Consider the following 8,073-nt stretch of genomic DNA (forward strand, 5'->3'; position numbering starts at 1 on the left):
AAGTTACAAAGGGGCAGTGGGGCAATGTTACAAAGTTACAAAGGGGCAGTGGGGCAATGTTACAAAGTTACAAAGGGGCAGTGGGGCAATGTTACAAAGTTACAAAGGGGCAGTGGGGCAATGTTACAAAGTTACAAAGTTACAAAGGGGCAGTGGGGCAATGTTACAAAGTTACAAAGGGGCAGTGGGGCAATGTTACAAAGTTACAAAGGGGCAGTGGGGCAATGTTACAAAGTTACAAAGTTACAAAGGGGCAGTGGGGCAATGTTACAAAGTTACAAAGTTACAAAGGGGCAGTGGGGCAATGTTACAAAGTTACAAAGTTACAAAGTTACAAAGGGGCAGTGGGGCAATGTTACAAAGTTACAAAGGGGCAGTGGGGCAATGTTACAAAGTTACAAAGTTACAAAGGGGCAGTGGGGCAATGTTACAAAGTTACAAAGTTACAAAGGGGCAGTTGGGCAATGTTACAAAGTTACAAAGTTACAAAGTTACAAAGGGGCAGTGGGGCAATGTTACAAAGTTACAAAGTTACAAAGTTACAAAGGGGCAGTGGGGCAATGTTACAAAGTTACAAAGTTACAAAGGGGCAGTGGGGCAATGTTACAAAGTTACAAAGTTGCAAAGTTACAAAGTTACAAAGGGGCAATGGGGCAATGTTACAAAGTTACAAAGTTGCAAAGTTACAAAGTTACAAAGGGGCAGTGGGGCAATGTTACAAAGTTACAAAGTTGCAAAGTTACAAAGGGGCAGTGGGGCAGTGGGGCAATGTTACAAAGTTACAAAGTTACAAAGTTACAAAGGGGCAGTGGGGCAATGTTACAAAGTTACAAAGGGGCAGTGGGGCAATGTTACAAAGTTACAAAGTTACAAAGGGGCAGTGGGGCAATGTTACAAAGTTACAAAGTTACAAAGGGGCAGTGGGGCAATGTTACAAAGTTACAAAGGGGCAGTGGGGCAATGTTACAAAGTTACAAAGGGGCAGTGGGGCAATGTTACAAAGTTACAAAGGGGCAGTGGGGCAATGTTACAATGTTACAAAGTTACAAAGGGGCAGTGGGGCAATGTTACAAAGTTACAAAGTTACAAAGGGGCAGTGGGGCAATGTTACAAAGTTACAAAGTTACAAAGTTACAAAGGGGCAGTGGGGCAATGTTACAAAGTTACAAAGGGGCAGTGGGGCAATGTTACAAAGTTACAAAGGGGCAGTGGGGCAATGTTACAATGTTACAAAGTTACAAAGGGGCAGTGGGGCAATGTTACAAAGTTACAAAGTTACAAAGTTACAAAGTTACAAAGTTACAAAGGGGCAGTGGGGCAATGTTACAAAGTTACAAAGTTACAAAGGGGCAGTGGGGCAATGTTACAAAGTTACAAAGTTACAAAGTTACAAAGGGGCAGTGGGGCAATATTACAAAGTTACAAAGGGGCAGTGGGGCAATGTTACAAAGTTACAAAGTTACAAAGTTACAAAGTTACAAAGGGGCAGTGGGGCAATGTTACAAAGTTACAAAGTTACAAAGTTACAAAGTTACAAAGGGGCAGTGGGGCAATATTACAAAGTTACAAAGTTACAAAGTTACAAAGGGGCAGTGGGGCAATGTTACAAAGTTACAAAGGGGCAGTGGGGCAATGTTACAAAGTTACAAAGTTACAAAGGGGCAGTGGGGCAATGTTACAAAGTTACAAAGTTACAAAGTTACAAAGGGGCAGTGGGGCAATGTTACAAAGTTACAAAGTTACAAAGTTACAAAGGGGCAGTGGGGCAATGTTACAAAGTTACAAAGGGGCAGTGGGGCAATGTTACAAAGTTACAAAGTTACAAAGTTACAAAGTTACAAAGGGGCAGTGGGGCAATATTACAAAGTTGCAAAGTTACAAAGGGGCAGTGGGGCAGTGGGGCAATGTTACAAAGTTACAAAGTTACAAAGGGGCAGTGGGGCAATGTTACAAAGTTACAAAGGGGCAGTGGGGCAATGTTACAAAGTTACAAAGTTACAAAGGGGCAGTGGGGCAATGTTACAAAGTTACAAAGTTACAAAGGGGCAGTGGGGCAATGTTACAAAGTTACAAAGGGGCAGTGGGGCAATGTTACAAAGTTACAAAGGGGCAGTGGGGCAATGTTACAAAGTTACAAAGGGGCAGTGGGGCAATGTTACAATGTTACAAAGTTACAAAGGGGCAGTGGGGCAATGTTACAAAGTTACAAAGTTACAAAGGGGCAGTGGGGCAATGTTACAAAGTTACAAAGTTACAAAGTTACAAAGGGGCAGTGGGGCAATGTTACAAAGTTACAAAGGGGCAGTGGGGCAATGTTACAAAGTTACAAAGGGGCAGTGGGGCAATGTTACAATGTTACAAAGTTACAAAGGGGCAGTGGGGCAATGTTACAAAGTTACAAAGTTACAAAGTTACAAAGTTACAAAGGGGCAGTGGGGCAATGTTACAAAGTTACAAAGTTACAAAGGGGCAGTGGGGCAATGTTACAAAGTTACAAAGTTACAAAGTTACAAAGGGGCAGTGGGGCAATATTACAAAGTTACAAAGGGGCAGTGGGGCAATGTTACAAAGTTACAAAGTTACAAAGTTACAAAGTTACAAAGGGGCAGTGGGGCAATGTTACAAAGTTACAAAGTTACAAAGTTACAAAGTTACAAAGGGGCAGTGGGGCAATATTACAAAGTTACAAAGTTACAAAGTTACAAAGGGGCAGTGGGGCAATGTTACAAAGTTACAAAGGGGCAGTGGGGCAATGTTACAAAGTTACAAAGTTACAAAGGGGCAGTGGGGCAATGTTACAAAGTTACAAAGTTACAAAGGGGCAGTGGGGCAATGTTACAAAGTTACAAAGTTACAAAGTTACAAAGGGGCAGTGGGGCAATGTTACAAAGTTACAAAGTTACAAAGTTACAAAGGGGCAGTGGGGCAATGTTACAAAGTTACAAAGGGGCAGTGGGGCAATGTTACAAAGTTACAAAGTTACAAAGTTACAAAGGGGCAGTGGGGCAATATTACAAAGTTACAAAGTTACAAAGTTACAAAGGGGCAGTGGGGCAATGTTACAAAGTTACAAAGTTACAAAGTTACAAAGTTACAAAGGGGCAGTGGGGCAATGTTACAAAGTTACAAAGTTACAAAGTTACAAAGGGGCAGTGGGGCAATATTACAAAGTTACAAATTTACAAAGTTACAAAGGGGCAGTTTGGCAATGTTACAAAGTTACAAAGGGGCAGTGGGGCAATGTTACAAAGTTACAAAGTTACAAAGTTACAAAGTTACAAAGGGGCAGTGGGGCAATGTTACAAAGTTACAAAGTTACAAAGTTACAAAGGGGCAGTGGGGCAATGTTACAAAGTTACAAAGTTACAAAGGGGCAGTGGGGCAATGTTACAAAGTTACAAAGTTACAAAGGGGCAGTGGGGCAATGTTACAAAGTTACAAAGTTGCAAAGTTACAAAGTTACAAAGGGGCAATGGGGCAATGTTACAAAGTTACAGAGTTGCAAAGTTACAAAGTTACAAAGGGACAGTGGGGCAATGTTTCAAAGTTACAAAGTTACAAAGGGGCAGTGGGGCAATGTTACAAAGTTACAAAGTTACAAAGGGGCAGTGGGGCAATGTTACAAAGTTACAAAGTTGCAAAGTTACAAAGTTACAAAGGGGCAATGTTACAAAGTTACAAAGTTGCAAAGTTACAAAGTTACAAAGGGGCAGTGGGGCAATGTTACAAAGTTACAAAGTTGCAAAGTTACAAAGTTACAAAGGGGCAATGGGGCAATGTTACAAAGTTACAAAGTTGCAAAGTTACAAAGTTACAAAGGGGCAGTGGGGCAATGTTACAAAGTTACAAAGTTGCAAAGTTACAAAGTTACAAAGGGGCAATGGGGCAATGTTACAAAGTTACAAAGTTGCAAAGTTACAAAGTTACAAAGGGGCAGTGGGGCAATGTTACAAAGTTACAAAGTTACAAAGTTACAAAGGGGCAGTGGGGCAATGTTACAAAGTTACAAAGGGGCAGTGGGGCAATGTTACAAAGTTACAAAGGGGCAATGGGGCAATGTTACAAAGTTACAAAGTTACAAAGGGGCAGTGGGGCAATGTTACAAAGTTACAAAGTTACAAAGTTACAAAGGGGCAGTGGGGCAATGTTACAAAGTTACAAAGGGGCAATGGGGCAATGTTACAAAGTTACAAAGTTACAAAGCGGCAGTGGGGCAATGTTACAAAGTTACAAAGTTACAAAGGGGCAGTGGGGCAATGTTACAAAGTTACAAAGTTACAAAGGGGCAGTGGGGCAATGTTACAAAGTTACAAAGTTACAAAGTTACAAAGGGGCAGTGGGGCAATGTTACAAAGTTACAAAGGGGCAGTGGGGCAATGTTACAAAGTTACAAAGTTACAAAGGGGCAGTGGGGCAATGTTACAATGTTACAAAGTTACAAAGGGGCAGTGGGGCAATGTTACAAAGTTACAAAGTTGCAAAGTTACAAAGTTACAAAGGGGCAATGGGGCAATGTTACAAAGTTACAAAGTTACAAAGTTACAAAGTTACAAAGGGGCAGTGGGGCAATGTTACAAAGTTACAAAGTTACAAAGTTACAAAGGGGCAGTGGGGCAATGTTACAAAGTTACAAAGGGGCAGTGGGGCAATGTTACAAAGTTACAAAGTTGCAAAGTTACAAAGTTACAAAGGGGCAATGGGGCAATGTTACAAAGTTACAAAGTTACAAAGTTGCAAAGTTACAAAGTTACAAAGGGGCAGTGGGGCAATGTTACAAAGTTACAAAGTTGCAAAGTTACAAAGTTACAAAGGGGCAATGGGGCAATGTTACAAAGTTACAAAGTTACAAAGTTACAAAGGGGCAGTGGGGCAATGTTACAAAGTTACAAAGTTGCAAAGTTACAAAGTTACAAAGGGGCAATGGGGCAATGTTACAAAGTTACAAAGTTGCAAAGTTACAAAGTTACAAAGGGGCAGTGGGGCAATGTTACAAAGTTACAAAGGGGCAGTGGGGCAATGTTACAAAGTTACAAAGTTACAAAGTTACAAAGGGGCAGTGGGGCAATGTTACAAAGTTACAAAGTTACAAAGTTACAAAGTTACAAAGGGGCAGTGGGGCAATGTTACAAAGTTACAAAGGGGCAGTGGGGCAATGTTACAAAGTTACAAAGTTACAAAGTTACAAAGGGGCAGTGGGGCAATGTTACAAAGTTACAAAGTTACAAAGGGGCAGTGGGGCAATGTTACAAAGTTACAAAGTTACAAAGTTACAAAGGGGCAGTGGGGCAATGTTACAAAGTTACAAAGGGGCAGTGGGGCAATGTTACAAAGTTACAAAGTTACAAAGGGGCAGTGGGGCAATGTTACAAAGTTACAAAGTTACAAAGTTACAAAGGGGCAGTGGGGCAATGTTACAAAGTTACAAAGTTACAAAGGGGCAGTGGGGCAATGTTACAAAGTTACAAAGTTACAAAGGGGCAGTGGGGCAATGTTACAAAGTTACAAAGTTGCAAAGTTACAAAGGGGCAATGGGGCAATGTTACAAAGTTACAAAGGGGCAGTGGGGCAATGTTACAAAGTTACAAAGGGGCAGTGGGGCAATGTTACAAAGTTACAAAGTTACAAAGGGGCAGTGGGGCAATGTTACAAAGTTACAAAGTTACAAAGGGGCAGTGGGGCAATGTTACAAAGTTACAAAGTTACAAAGGGGCAGTGGGGCAATGTTTCAAAGTCACAAAGGGGCAGTGGGGCAATGTTACAAAGTCACAAAGGGGCAGTGGGGCAATGTTACAAAGTTACAAAGGGGCAGTGGGGCAATGTTACAAAGTTACAAAGGGGCAGTGGGGCAATGTTACAAAGTTACAAAGTTACAAAGGGGCAGTGGGGCAATGTTACAAAGTTACAAAGTTACAAAGGGGCAGTGGGGCAATGCTACAAAGTTACAAAGGGGCAGTGGGGCAATGTTACAAAGTTACAAAGTTACAAAGGGGCAGTGGGGCAATGTTACAAAGTTACAAAGTTACAAAGGGGCAGTGGGGCAATGTTACAAAGTTACAAAGTTCCAAAGTTCCAAAGTTACAAAGGGGCAATGGGGCAATGTTACAAAGTTACAAAGTTGCAAAGTTACAAAGGGGCAGTGGGGCAATGTTACAAAGTTACAAAGTTACAAAGGGGCAGTGGGGCAATGTTACAAAGTTACAAAGTTACAAAGGGGCAGTGGGGCAATGTTACAAAGTTACAAAGTTGCAAAGTTACAAAGTTACAAAGGGGCAATGGGGCAATGTTACAAAGTTACAAAGTTGCAAAGTTACAAAGTTAAAAAGGGGCAGTGGGGCAATGTTACAAAGTTACAAAGTTACAAAGGGGCAGTGGGGCAATGTTACAAAGTTACAAAGTTACAAAGGGGCAGTGGGGCAATGTTACAAAGTTACAAAGTTGCAAAGTTACAAAGTTACAAAGGGGCAATGTTACAAAGTTACAAAGTTGCAAAGTTACAAAGTTACAAAGGGGCAGTGGGGCAATGTTACAAAGTTACAAAGTTGCAAAGTTCCAAAGTTACAAAGGGGCAATGGGGCAATGTTACAAAGTTACAAAGTTGCAAAGTTACAAAGGGGCAGTGGGGCAATGTTACAAAGTTACAAAGTTGCAAAGTTACAAAGTTACAAAGGGGCAATGGGGCAATGTTACAAAGTTACAAAGTTGCAAAGTTACAAAGTTACAAAGGGGCAGTGGGGCAATGTTACAAAGTTACAAAGTTGCAAAGTTACAAAGTTACAAAGGGGCAGTGGGGCAATGTTACAAAGTTACAAAGTTGCAAAGTTACAAAGTTACAAAGGGGCAGTGGGGCAATGTTACAAAGTTGCAAAGTTACAAAGTTACAAATGGTCAGTGGGGCAATGTTACAAAGTTAGAAAGGGGCAATGGGGCAATGTTACAAAGTTACAAAGTTACAAAGCGGCAGTGGGGCAATGTTACAAAGTTACAAAGTTACAAAGGGGCAGTGGGGCAATATTACAAAGTTACAAAGTTACAAAGGGGCAGTGGGGCAATGTTACAAAGTTACAAAGTTACAAAGTTACAAAGGGGCAGTGGGGCAATGTTACAAAGTTACAAAGGGGCAGTGGGGCAATGTTACAAAGTTACAAAGTTGCAAAGTTACAAAGTTACAAAGGGGCAATGGGGCAATGTTACAAAGTTACAAAGTTACAAAGTTACAAAGGGGCAGTGGGGCAATGTTACAAAGTTACAAAGTTGCAAAGTTACAAAGGGGCAATGGGGCAATGTTACAAAGTTACAAAGTTGCAAAGTTACAAAGTTACAAAGGGGCAGTGGGGCAATGTTACAAAGTTACAAAGTTGCAAAGTTACAAAGTTACAAAGGGGCAATGGGGCAATGTTACAAAGTTACAAAGTTGCAAAGTTACAAAGTTACAAAGGGGCAGTGGGGCAATGTTACAAAGTTACAAAGGGGCAGTGGGGCAATGTTACAAAATTACAAAGTTACAAAGTTACAAAGGGGCAGTGGGGCAATGTTACAAAGTTACAAAGTTACAAAGTTACAAAGGGGCAGTGGGGCAATGTTACAAAGTTACAAAGGGGCAGTGGGGCAATGTTACAAAGTTACAAAGTTACAAAGTTACAAAGGGGCAGTGGGGCAATGTTACAAAGTTACAAAGGGGCAGTGGGGCAATGTTACAAAGTTACAAAGTTACAAAGGGGCAGTGGGGCAATGTTACAAAGTTACAAAGTTACAAAGGGGCAGTGGGGCAATGTTACAAAGTTACAAAGTTACAAAGGGGCAGTGGGGCAATGTTACAAAGTTACAAAGTTACAATGGGGCAGTGGGGCAATGTTACAAAGTTACAAAGTTACAAAGTTACAAAGTTACAAAGGGGCAGTGGGGCAATGTTACAAAGTTACAAAGTTACAAAGTTACAAAGTTACAAAGGGGCAGTGGGGCAATATTACAAAGTTACAAAGTTACAAAGTTACAAAGGGGCAGTGGGGCAATGTTACAAAGTTACAAAGGGGCAGTGGGGCAATGTTACAAAGTTACAAAGTTACAAAGGGGCAG

This window comes from Hemicordylus capensis, chromosome 12 (genome assembly GCF_027244095.1).
Source record: "Hemicordylus capensis ecotype Gifberg chromosome 12, rHemCap1.1.pri, whole genome shotgun sequence".
NCBI classification, from domain to species: Eukaryota; Metazoa; Chordata; class Lepidosauria; order Squamata; family Cordylidae; genus Hemicordylus; species Hemicordylus capensis.